The sequence below is a fragment of the Sander vitreus genome, chromosome 5 (assembly GCF_031162955.1).
Source record: "Sander vitreus isolate 19-12246 chromosome 5, sanVit1, whole genome shotgun sequence".
Classification (NCBI taxonomy): Eukaryota; Metazoa; Chordata; class Actinopteri; order Perciformes; family Percidae; genus Sander; species Sander vitreus.
The window spans coordinates 15,919,661-15,934,067 of record NC_135859.1 but is presented as its reverse complement, the minus strand read 5'-3'; positions in this window follow the sequence as shown (position 1 = coordinate 15,934,067).

Here is a 14,407-nt window from a genome sequence, read left to right as displayed (position 1 = left end):
AATTGAGATCCTTTGATTAGAAATTAATGAGCCCCTCATTAGCGTAATATGAAAGTGAGAGCTGGATAGGTCAAAGTGATGAAAGGACCTTTGCAGTTCTGACTGAAGTGATCTCTACATTTGATGTACACATGTGTATCAAAGCAATCAGCCCTTCCCCCCCATTATTTAATTCACATGACGAAAGAAATTACTTATGATGTTTTAATAATACATAAAAGCTAAAAAGTGGTAGCATATCTACTACCCAATCCTATATTGACCCCCAACATAATGTAGTTATTTTACAAATTGCGTAGCACATGTATAAAATATGTATTTAAAAATGTCTTTTACAGGATGATGAGCAAATTAGGCAACTGAAAAAACTCAACTAACCCCTGAACAGCAAATGTCAACTATATTGTTTACTTCTGTACATATTTGAACATGTAATGCATCTTTCTAAAAAAGATGGAGAAAGATTTTCCAAGCTGTTTTCAAAGGGTTGTTTATACCGTGTCTTGTTTGAATTACCTTTACTGTGTTGCTGCAGAGTAAACGTGGGATCACGGGAGACTTGCCCCCTTCAGCCCACAGAGGAAGAGCGTGAACAATTTTGAGGGTAATACACATACACACCTAAGCACACCCTCACAGTGTCAGCCTGTTAAATTGCGTTCTTGTTGTTTCCCAGAGTTAAGCTTCAGGGAGAGAATGCTAAATTGAGGCAGGAATTGGAGAAGCTTAGGAAGGTCTCCAACAACAAGCGTGGGCTTCGTTCCTACGGTATCATCGCTGTGCCTTTAGCCAGCTGTGTTTGGAAACATCAAATTTGATTAGATGAGAGCAGAGGAGAGATCTACTTACTCTGCCTGTTCTGCTGCAAGTCTCCTAAACAGTAATCTGCTCTCAGGTGCCGGTACAAGCAGCAAATAAACAAGGGGCCTGAGGAGAAATATGAGGAGGGAAGGCATAACCTGTTCCAAACCCCACTTCAGAGACAGACACATACACAAATGACTATTTTCCTCAGTTATCCCTTTATATGTTCATGTTCTCTCTTTCTTAAGTTTTTTGCTCTTATATGTGTTGCAGTGTAGATGTGGAAAAAGACTACCACTACCACACAATAAGGTACAGACAAACCATAAATGAATACAGTGAATTTTACAGCTTACAGTTTATACAGCTTCATTTTACAGATAATATTTTGGCACAAACTTTATGTAGGAAGTGTAACTTTGCATTTTCCCCACTAAAATAAGTGAAATGAGTGAAATACAAACACATTTACTGATAAAATGCATGGACACAGATCAATGTTTGCACCTTGGTTTTAACTCCATGGTTTATTGAATGTTTATCATACATCATGTGTTTGCACATGCAATGTATGTGGATGTGTGTGTCTGTGTGTAAGTATACAGTACGTGATGTATCATTTAACTACCTCTCACTCTGAGCTGACTAGAATGGCAGAATTGTGCTCCACTGTCAGGCAGGCAGGTTGACACTGCACAGGAATAACAAGGTACACGGAGGGAAGGTTTGCATAGAGATAAAGACTGGTTGGCAGTACAGTGTGTACACAGTGCCACATCCAGTGTAATTCTTAAGGGATCTTGTTTTTACTGCTATTCAAAACTGTTTTTAAATTGTGTGGGGATCTGTGTGTGTATGACCAGCAATGTGGACTTCCCTTTTAGCTATAGTGGCACATTCCCAACCCCACAAAAGGTTAGTAATCATGATTTTTTATTTGACTGCACACATAATCTTATTAAGTAAAAGGGGGGTTTGAGAGGGGGTTTGTTCTTCTTGCACTTCTTTTGAGTTTTTGAAGTTTTTTTGAGTGAGGATATTGGAGGCATTATGGCAAGTCCTCACATCTTTAAGTGGCTTGTGACTTCGCAGTGACTTCTTTGAGTCTCGTCATCACCGTGAAGTTGCCAGGCAAACAGCAGAGAGTAGTCACTGTGCCTGGTCAATAAATAGTCCCAACACGTAACTCCTCCTAAAATCACAAATTGACATTTTTACATTTCAGTTTTTAAAGGGATTAAACAAACAATACATTACATGCCAATTAGTGAGGTTTAGATGTGCTGGACAGAGCCAGCGTAGCTGTTTCTGCTTGTTTTTAGTTATTATGCTGAGCTAAGCTAACACTCTTTTTGCTCCAAATAAAGAAGTGAGATCAATCTTCTCTCGGCAAAAGGTCAAATAAGGGTATACAATATAGAACAGAAGCATAAAATAAAGAACAGATGTAGTCAATGGAGTGTCTTCACAAAAATAACAAGACAAATCTGTGTTTGCGTGTGTGTTTTTGCGTGCATGTGTACGTCTGTGTGTGTGTGTGTGTGTGTGTGTGTGTGTGTGTGTGTGTGTGTGTGTGTGTGCGTGTGTAAGTATGAGTAATGTAACATGGGACCTAGCCAGATAATAACATGTCACTGTGATAGAGAATGCTGCTAACTAACAGCAGTTCACAGATGATCCTCTCTATCACACACACACAACCCTTGCTTGTCGGAGCCTTGTAATGGGATCACTGAGGGATTGGTCCTGCGTCAGTCACAGCGCAGGTGCAATTGAACACACAAAGGTTCAACCAGCCACCCACACACTCACACACATATCATCTAGAGGCTGAACATGGCAGTGTATCACTGGAACAGGAAGGCTGCTCTTTATCTCAGAGGTTTCTGTTGTTCGGGCAATCTGATAGCAGCTACATCTTGTGTGTGTGTGTTTAAATTTGTGCACATTTGAGTGTATCTGTGTGTCTAGTTTAATAGCATTAACTCCTGCAAGCGTGAAATGAGACAGTCTCCTACTATCTGTCTTTAAGAGCAGGGCTGAGAGAGAGCATAGTGGCTGAAATGAACTGATGGATCAGGCAGGCTTCTAGTCAGATGAGGCTGTTAGCTCTAATAGAAACTGTGCTGGTGTCAGTAGAGAGACATCTCACAGTGAACCACAAAGAATCATTGTACCTAATATATATTCTGTATTTAATAGCAATTTGTAAGGTGATAGCTTGATTGGATGTGGTTGGATATTAAAGGGAACTATGCAGTTTTTTTTAGCTTAATTTACCTTAACTGAACAGCTTTGGAGTCATTGGAATGGTTATATGACTTTTTTTCGGGTTGAATGGTGGTCATCTCGCATCCCCCCTAGCGCCTGTGAGCGGTAAAACCACCCTTGCAACTTTTGGTCGGTGAGTCACCAGCCTCAGCGTCAGGAAGTATCGCGTAATATCAGGTCTCTCGATGTATCGAATTGCTTTAGGCACTGCACACATACAGTAACCGGCTAGCTATAAGAACAAGGTAGCAATGGAGTTTTTCACACTATCGTCATGGCTGAGCCGGCAAAAAAGAAGCAGAAAGCTAGGAAAGCATTGTCGGAGGAATAGAGAAAGAGGAAACGGCAGACTCACTGAGCAAGTTTTTACACAGTGTTGCCAAATATCTATTCCGAAGCTGTAGGGGGAGCTCTATAGAGAAACCTGCGAGCAAAAAGCGAGAAAACAGCGAAGAAATTGCCAAAACTGCATAGCGCCCCTTTAATTCCAAAGGGAACAATGACATATTTCTGACTGCTAATTTCCTCAGCTCATTTCAAAATCTTTAGGTCACTGGTTTAGTTTAGGGAAAAAGACACTAGTAGTCACCAGCGAGCCAGCTATTTAAATGTACGTCAGCACTGACAGTTTTATTGTATTTTCCTCACAGTGTAGTTAGTATGTATTGGACTTCAGATTGTTAGGCATTTTATGTAAAATTGTTTTGCAGTGGTAGACAATGTAAACACAAGCTTGTTAGATTCTCATAAATTCAAACACATGCTGGGAAAATCTTCTGGATTGTCCTGACAGCAGCCTTGGCTAGCGATCGATGAGATTACTTCATAAAATCCTGAACATGTTTTCCAAGCCTCGCTGGCAGGTCAGTGGGCATGCTAACTGTGATAACTGCCAGAGATAGCAGATATCTATCTATCACAGACAATCTGAAAAAGATGTTTTTTTCTTTTCCGGTTTGGGAGTTTTGAATCTTACTTCTTGTGTCAAAATCCATCTTCCGGTTCTGCATGATTGGTTGCTTTGGGAAAAGTGAAATAACACACAGACACACACACACACACACACACACACACACACACACACACACACACACACACACACACACACACACACACACACACACACACACACACACTTACTTTACACACAAGCATCGAGACTGTGCATCAAAGTAATCACACCGCAAGGGATGCCGGGTAATTTGGTTAAAGATGTCAGGAACGTAAATCACCTTCAATCAGTCCTGCTCTCTCATTGGTTAACCCTCCCACCTCCAGAAGAACTTCATTGGTCAATTGTCCAGCCGGCTGTCTCTGTAGGTCTTGTACTGTTCAGCTGTTGCTCACCAGGAAACATTGGATATTAGACTAAATTCAAGCTCCAGTGCGAATATCAAAACAAATAACCTAACTCTATATGATTGATGATATAAAAGACAAGGTTGTGTTTCTCTTTAGAGGAATAATTCAACTATTCCACTATTTATATTTGTTTTCTTGCCAAGAGTTAGATGATAAGTTTGATAGCCCTCTCACATGTAGCTAACCAGCCAGCAGCAAACAACATATAACATGGTAATAAGTGAGCTTTAGTTGTGCTGGTAGGCAGAGGACGAGCCAGGCTAGCTGTTTCCCCCTGTTTCCAGTGCTTGTGCTAAGCTGAGCTAACTGGCTGCTGGATGTAGCTTCACATTCAATGGTGTGATGACAACTACCTGGACCTCAATGTAACCAAAACTAAAGAGTTAATTATTTATTTTAGGAAGAATTGTCTCAAGCCTCACGCTAGCATCATACATGGTGGAAATGTTGAAATCGTTGACTCACATAAATACCTGGGAACCATATTCGACTCTTTTAAATGTCTCTGAGGAAATTTAATGTAACTTTTTATCATTCCTTTATCGGAAGTCTTGTAACTTTTTCATTCATTTGCTGGTTTTATGGGTTGCCTGTGAAAAGCAAGAATAATCATTAATTAACATTGTAAAGATCTGCTCTAAGATCACTGGACTTCAGTTACCAGACCTGAGCTCCCTCTGGAAGAGACTGGTAGTCCAGAAAGCTAAGAGAATTCTGGGTAATTCTGCCCATGTTCTTTCTTGTAGATTCTCCTTAATGCCATCAGGGCGGCACTAACTTGCCCCCCCCCCCATGTAAAACCAACAGATATTTGAATTCCTTCTGCCAATAGGCTCTTAAATGCTTCTGATGGCAGCAATCTGTAACATTCAGAGCTTGTAATTCTGTGGAACCATAATGCTTTGGTTTATGTATATGCATTTATTACTTAACTTAAGTTGTATTATGGTTGTATATTATTTAATTTAGCTTATTTTCGGCAACCTGTGTGTGCTTTGCTGCTCTTGCCTGGGTTTCCCATTTGTTGACCTGCTGCTACTGACATGTTGTTTGATTGAATGATTGCGATGGTATTTATTCTTGTCTCTTTTTTATGATACTGGTTAAATACAAAATTGAATTGAATTGAACTGAATGAAGTATTAAACGTACAAACATGAGAGTGGTATCAGTCATCTCATCTAACTCTCGACAAGAAAGTGAATAGACATCTTTCTCAAAATGTTGAACCATTCTTTAGTGGCTGACTCACTCCTTTGACAAAGAAGGCAAATAAATAATTCAAATAAATATCTGCACTCATTTTGTTTCTCATTTTGAAGAACAGCGTTAAAATTGCAAGGCAGTTTATCTTACTTATTAAATCAAATATTGAAATTATTTGTCCTCCCTGCCATATGTTTCACATTATAAAACAGTGGTGGTGGAAAAGTTTCAACAACCTGACTGTAGTTTTACTGGAGCGTATATTTCTGTCTGCTATGTGTAGTGGAATTGTAGGAGAAGGCTTGTCACCTGCACACACACACACACACACACACACACACACACACACACACACACACACACACACACACACACACACACACACACACACACACACACACACACACATACACGTGCTTATACATACACTTACTTTAGATGTTCAGAGCTTTGATTTTCTCCAGCCTGCACTACAGGGTAGACAGCTCGGGATCTTCAAACAATACCTGGATAACACTCTGACACCCTCACTGCATATCTAGTGCTAATGATTACTTGTTAAGCACAATTCACACACATACTCACAGACATACACTCAGAGGCCTGAGCTCAGACTTAGTGATTCTGTGAACGCTGCACATCTCACAGCCTTTTCCATTCTCTCTTTCTCCCCTCGGGCAAAGACCTTGATCCCTCCACCGACCATTGATTGGGACGAAACACAGCATTAATAAATGAAATGAGTGGATGTAGCCAATAAAGAGAAGACATACGCGCAAGTAGAAATATGCATGATATCCCGAGAATGTCAAACTGAGTGCTGGATGAATGTTTGCTTTCGTGGACGGGTGCAGCGGAGGTGATGGCCAGTGAAAGGAGCATACAAATTAACAGCCACCCACGGGGAAAATCATCCCACCTTGGATGTTTACTGCACAGGGACCGCTCTGTGTGAGACTGTGGTTCTCAGTAAATATTCCTGGTATGTGTGTATGTGGTAGTGTACACGCTCTCTCGAGGGGGTGCTGTGTGGAGTGGTGGAAATGCAGTGAAAGAAGAGATTTTGTGTGTGTGCACGCGCCCTGTCCAGGTGGATGTATTCTAGGTCAGGCTGTTTGTCAGAGCTGAGACCAGATCGATGTGGCTCTAATCTAAGGCAGTATGATGTGATTGATTACCTCATATTCTGAGGCTCTGCACATATACCTCCACCGGGTGTGATGGACACACGCACACGCACACACACATGCACGCACGCACGCACGCACACACACACACACGCACGCACGCACGCACGCACGCACGCACGCACACACACACACACACACACACACACACACACACACACACACACACACTACGGTCAGTTCACCCAAGCAAAAGAATAGAGATTGGGATGAAATGAAATAAGAACAGATTGGTTTTGCTGGGCACAAGGCTGGACACTCTAACCAAGGGTCAGGGAAGATCATGGGAGCAGAAAATGTTCATTGATACCATCTTTCATGTGTGAGATGTTTTTCTGAAATTGGTTTTCCTTAGCTGCATTGGCTGTGCTATTTTTTGTCTGCGTGTGTGTTAATGTAAATGTGTAAGTGCATGTTGTTGACAAGATGTTTGTTTTCGTAAAGCCCTGGTCGTGGAACACTGACAGATGAAAAAACAGTTCCGTCTGAGCAACTGGAGGAGTGTGTTAAATGAGCAGAGCTACTTGCCCCCATAGCGTGGTGAGGTGTTTGCATATTTTACATGTTTGAAATGTTAATGACACCTATAGGCTACGTTGTAGTGAAGCTACTCATAAGTGAATATAAATAGATAGTGTGCACATAATTGTTGGTATTTTTGTGAGTTAACAGATTTTCTATGTGTGGGCGTGTGTGTGTGTGTGTGTGTGTGTGTGTGTGTGTGTGTGTGTGTGTGTGTGTTCTTGGTTATTTGCTCTGTGTGTATGTACAGCGCGTGTCTCTGTATTTGAGTGGGTTTTACACACTTGGGCTTCAGTATCTCCTCATTGACATGCATGGTGTCAGGAACCTCATTTGAACTGCTGGTAATGGGCTTTGCTGTGTGTTTGCCTGCTGGGCTGTACTGCCCTGTCTCTTCTGAGAAAAGGTGGGGGAGGTGGATGGATCAAACTAACACAGGACTTTCACCCAAGAGGTCAGGGTTCATATCGCATTTGAAAATAAAAGTGGACGGTGAGTTTTTTTTTGACTTCACGGAACAAACGGAGCTACGTCACGTTCTATCCAAAAGTGAAGTAACATCTGATTTGAACCCAAACAACAATCTTTCTTTTCTAAACTTGACTAAGTAGTTTTGGTGCCTAAACATAACCAAACTGCGATTGTTTCACAATGTAAACAACAGGTCTTTGATTTGTCTAAATCTGGTTTAGATATGAGGACAGAAAATGCTCCTGTGTGTCGTATATCCTGCTACGCAAGGGGCTCTAATTTATGAAACACTCCTGTAGGTCATTTTACAGGGTAAGAATACAATTTGATTGTGTTCCTTTTTTTTAAGATTTTTTTTGGCCACTTTAGGCCTTTATTTATATAGGACAGCTGAAGATATAAAAGGGGAGAGAGAGGGGGAATGACATGCAGCAGAGGGCTGCAGGGCGGAGTCGAACCTGCGGCCGCTGCATCGAGGCCTAAACCTCTATATGCGGGCGCCTGCTCTACCATGTGAGCTACCCAGGCACCCACTTATATTCCTTTTTAGTCAAAAATTTGTTAAATGCTCTTGACTGCATCACTCATTCAAGGTTACCTTGTTGTCACCTTACATCTTTCCTCACAGAGCTATGTGGTTTCTGTGACTGTATTTAAATATATGCTGGACTTCAAACGCAGCATCACAAGAATCCTAACGTAGCTCAGGTTCGGGTCCAGCCACAACCCCTGAGGTGGACTATGAGCACCTCTTGGCCTAAATACATATCTCCCAGTCTGCCGCTGTAGCTGTACAGGACCACACTCACCACATGCAAACACACAACTGAACACAGATAAACCCCCTCTGCTGGATTTATCACAGCTAGTCACTTGCCAAATGTGTGAACCACTCCCTGTCTGTCCCCCACTTTCTCTCTCTCTGACTCCCCTCTTCTCCCTTTTGGACCTGCCTCCATGGCTCCATATTGTCGTTTTATCTCTCTCCCATTTCTCCCCATCCCATTCATCACTCTGCCTCCATTGCACCATGGGAAGAGGAGGATGGTCCTTCATGTTGTTCCCGGGTTTGCTTCTCTGAAGTAACTGTGTGTGCGCTCGCATGACGGCATGAAAGAGAGAAAGGGAGCATCTGAAAACACCATTACAGACCAGGTGTCCTTCCATCTGTGCTGATCATTTTTAACTACTTCCTCTCTCTCTGAGTCTGCCTCTCTCTGTCACACCCATACTGTCCTCACATGACTCACATCTACACAAAGACATTTGTACAGGGCAGCATGACATTACTGAAATGACATTCTTCTTCAAAGAAAGAACAAGACAAAGACAAAGACAATGCTACAGAGGGAAAATAACAGGGATTAAGATGAAAAAGAAGGAACAAAGAGGTTTTATGTGCAAGTAGAAATTAGTATTTGAATAAAGAAATGGCATATGAATATTAAGGGAAAGGGGGAGGCTTTGGAAATATAAATGTGGCAGAGGCATTGGTTAGGTCATCACTGCTGACATACATGCAATTTTATGCAGTGTTTGATGTGCATGTGTGTGTGTGTGTGTGTGTGTGTGTGTGTGTGTGTATGTGTGTATGTGTGTATGTGTGTGTGTGTGTGTGTGTGTGTGTGTGTGTGTGTGTGTGTGTGTGTGTGTGTGTGTGTGCGCAGGAGAGCCAGGGGAGTTTATATAGTTCAGGCTCACCATTAAAACATGTCTGAGGGCTGCAGGAGGCAGCTGAGACTCCCCCGGGGGAGAACAGCTCACTGCCTGGATGGATAGATGGATGGAAGGATTAATGAAAGTTTACGTGGATGTATGGATGGATGAATGGTACTCATATGTTAAGATGGATTGTCAGATTGACAGGCTGATTTATAGATAGTAGGGCTGTCAGCATTAACGCGTTAATCGTGATGCGATTAAGGGCCGGGCATAATGCGTTGATTTTTTTTAATCGTATTAATTGCATGCCGCCATTTATTAATTTATTTTCACTTCACTCGGCTTTTCGTCGTGCCTAACAGGCTACTATTTAGCCGTACTTCCTCATAACACATCCTGCTGCTGCAGGAATAGCAACGCGGATTTTGGTGCCTCATTCTGGTGCCACTGATATGTCTGCACTTCTCTCTTCCGCACTGCAAATAAAAAACGATGCAAAAAGAAAAGCAAAATGCAGCAAAAAAATGCTGCATCCAGATTACACAACGGAAGTTCTCCAGACCTCTAGAGGGAGCAGCTAAGTGGAACAGCTTGATTTTCGACCCCACGGGGAGAGAGCGCTCTGCCTTTTTATTAGAGTCGGGTATGGCTGCAGCCTGGAGAACTCATGCCATAGACTGTATATTAAATTAATATATATATATATATATATATATATATATATATATATAAAAGCTTGCGTCTGGTCCCTATGTCTTCGTACTTTGGTGTTTTGGATGTTTGTGAACTAAACAGTACAGCAATCATGCTAATGAATACAATAACCTTTTCAGCAGATGTCTTACTTACAACACGATGGAGTTAGCAAAGCAGTTTTGTGTTTATATGTGCAGGATTTATTCAGATTGATAAATCCCACGGTAATTCGGCTGGTTTACTAAACAGGGAGGGACTGTAAATCCTGTCTGTTTTTTGTTTTTTATATTTCAAGAGCGAATTGCTCCACAATATGAATACAGATTGATCACCTATTTTATTGGTAGCCGTTGTTGTATAATCACAATATTACACTTAAGGGGGCCTACACTTCAGTAATGCGCCTTTCGGACCTCGAAATTAAACCCTCGCATGTAATATGGCTTAAACAAACATCAACGTTAAACGCTGATGCAGTTTTAAATGTTTTATCACCGTGAGTTTACAGACGTCTCTGCTGATTGAGTATCACCTGTGACCTGAGCCGAGATACACCCACCAAACGAGAGAAAACATATCTCAAACATAGACTTAATATTTACAGTCTATGATCTCAAAGCAGTTGCACACCGTTTCATAACGGTGCACACCGTTCTGAGATTGAACGTGCCCCGCCGTCTCTCTCTCTCTCTCTCTCTCTCGAAATCAAGCTGTTCCACTTAGCTGCTCCCTCTAGAGGTCTGGAGAACTTCCGTTGTGTAATCAGGATGCAGCATTTTTTGTTGCATTTGTTTTCGGGGTTTGTGTGCTTTTCTTTTTGCAGCACGTTTATGTATTAGGTTGTGTTGTGGTATTTGCAGCACGTTTATGTATTAGGTTGTGTTGTGGTATTTGCAGCACGTTTATGTATTAGGTTGTGTTGTGGTATTTGCAGTGCGTTTGATGAATGCTGCGCATGTGTTGTCAAATTAATTAAGTTGTTTTTCTTTTTGCATTGCTTCTTTTTTCGGGGTTTGCGTGCTTTTCTTTTTGCATCGTTTTTTATTTGCAGTTCGTTTATGTATTTGGTTGTGTTGTGTGCATTTGCAGAGCGTTTGCTGAATGCTGCACATGTGTTGTCAAATTAATGAAGATGTTTTCTTAATTTGCTTGTGTTTTGTCTATTTGCATGTGTTTTCTTAAGTTGCAGGGCGTTTTGCCCCTGTCTGCCACCGTACTCTGATGCTCTGAAACAGACGTTACAGGAAACAGAAACATCGCTGCACGTGATGCTACTTAACACTATACTCGACAGCAGCTAACGTTAGCCTACCGCTAGCTAGTAGCTGGATTAATTTGCTGGATTACAATGCTTACAGCTAACGCTAAACGGTGTAAAGTGTGTCTGTATTTCACTGTAGAGGATTCAACACCGGTATGTAACAATCTGCAGCTGCCATTGTCGGAAAAACACAGATGTTGCGTTCAATGAAACTGGTTGTTGTTAAATGCCGTTTTCCCATCTGGTGGTTGTTTTTGTCATTCAATAGCTATTTACTAGTGAAATAAATAATTTTGACGATATGGCCTTAGCAATAAACAAGCTATTCTTTAATGTCGCCAACCGTTTAGTACCCTTCTTTTTTTAAACTTTCTTACAAAGTATCAGTTCAGGCACTGTTAAGGCACCGGTACCGTTTTAAAAGTACCGCTTTAGCACCGGTATCCAAACCAAACAATACCCAACCCTAGTATTGACTCTAGATTCAAATGTGTGACTAGATTAAATATATAATAAACAAATACAAATCTTAAAATCAAGTTCATAAAGTCACTTTCTTTGCATTCATTTGATTCCCAATCAAGATACACTAGTAAGAATTGCTTACCATTGTTAATATGTACTTAAAAACAGTTCTGAAATGCAACATAATAGAATCTTAATAGTGATAAAACATGCGATTAATCGCGATTAAGAAAATTTAATCGTTTGACAGCCCTAATAGATAGAGATGTTTACCTGTAGATAAATGGGGGGGACTGATTACTTAATATAAAGCTTCAAAACGGATGTCAGTGTGGTGAGGTCTGTAGGCAGACATTTTCAAATATTTTTCAGCCCTGTCAAAAATATCTGTCAATGCTGCAATTTCAGAACCAAACAACAATGTTCACTGTAGCAGCATGGTTGATCTATTATTGAGCATGAAAGTGGCAGTCCATTTTTAGTGGTGGTAAGTGGTTGTTGCTTAGTTGTTTTTTTGCATTGCACTTCCTAATGATCAATAATGTGTGCAAACGAAAATTATGTTATTGTCTTTTCTCTTTTATCTGCATTTTCAGTTCCCAGATTTTGGTATGTAAGGGGTTTTCTTCTGTTCAGCCATGTTGAACATCAGTACTTTTGCAAAATACCTGTTTCTACCCCCTACCACTGTACGGTTGCTGCCAGAATTGCTCATTGTGTCACTTTTTTTCATAGACCAGCAGGTACAAACAATACAGGTTGTCTCTACTCTATTCTCTCTACTCTATTCTCTACTCAATACATTCATTAGCAATCAGGCCTAAATTCACATTTTATTATGAGGGAACTTTCCTTCTTAAGGATCCCTTAGGGCTTTGAAGAAGAGGAAAATGTCTATGTATTTTAGATCAACTGGTCTCTCTGTTTTCCTGGAGGACTGAACTGATTGTGTGTGTGGGTGTGAAAGTCCCTCTTCTCTGCTCTGTCCCAAAGAGCCACATGACCTGCTCAGGCCATCACTCATGTACACCCACACACATCACATCACATCACATCACATCACCTCACCCTTCTTCAGCTGTGATAAAATATGACCATGCACTAATAATTATGTTGTTTGTCATTATCCACTACCACCTCCTCTTATCTGACATTTGTGTTTGTGTTGTCAGATATTCTGTGATATATGTATCTCTTCTGATTTACTGATGGCCTCTGGTTTAGCTGAGCCACTTAAAGGCTTCCTATTTGAAATAAACCAGTCACAGAGACCGTTGTAGGCTCTGTCTGCCTCTCAGGGGAAAAGTTTAAAATAAAATGTTTTGATTTGGCGGTGTTCGGACAAATTATTTTGTTGCTGATGTCTGGTAAATGTTTTGTTCAGAGGGCATGTTTACAAGGTTACACTGGACTGCTGTGAGCAGGTCTTCCAGCTGGTTTAGCAGTAGTAGAAGGTGTACAAATCAGTGCTGACACACCTGGAAGCACTGAGGTGAGAAGAAAATCTGCACATTTGTCACACGAGCAACCACGGTTACAATGACACACTTTGCCAACAATGGCAGCCAGGCACTTGACCCACTTTTTGCCCCATCTGTAAAAGGGGGCAATAGTCTCTCTTACAACCATCAACCCAGACACTGTAACCTTAGAGCATCATGGTGCTACACGTGAAGCTCTGCTCAGATTTGTGTCTGACATCTCAAGACTCCCAGCAGCTCCAGGTCACCCAGAGGCCAGCCAATCAGAGGGCTTGTAGTAAAGTCCTCGCCAGACCCCCCTGGCAGAACCAAGAAGCATTACAGTTTATCATCTTAATCAGACAGACATCTGGAGAGAGTGAGTCTGGAGCTTCTACATTTATACGTCCTGCCTCTGTAGTTTTATGAATGGGTTTATGTTGCCCCTTGTGCCAAACACAACACCTTATTTGATCTGGATTATCACACACTCAAAGGAGCAAAGGGAGAAATAAGAAGGAAGTCTTGCTGTCTCTCTGTCTTTCTCCCTCAGAGGTGATTTAAGCTATTGAGCTGGATGTATCAGCTCAACCATGCACGTGTGTTGTGTGTATTTATTGTGTGTGTGTGTCTGTGTGTGTGTGTCTTTGGGTCTGATTGAATGTGTAATTTTGTGTGATGTACTGTAGCAGGCACCTGCTGGTGCACTTTTATGGGACTGACCTCACAGACACACTCTCGCTGTGCTCCAGACGCAGGTTTAGGGCATTAAGTATGTTGGCGGTAGTGAAATGGAAAAATGGTCCACACAGCCTGAAGCAGAACAGTTTGTTTTATTTTCCACCATTGTGCAAACAGGTTCCCTCATTCAATGTTACAGACACTAGTTGTTATGTATACAAAAAAAAGCAGGGGCTTTTGAGATGATGTGTCTTGAAATTCTATTGTTATTTTAGGGGTGTCTTGAAAGAATACTGCACTGATTTAGCATTGCACTCCACTATAACAGACTCACTATAGACAGTTTCTCTAAAAATATA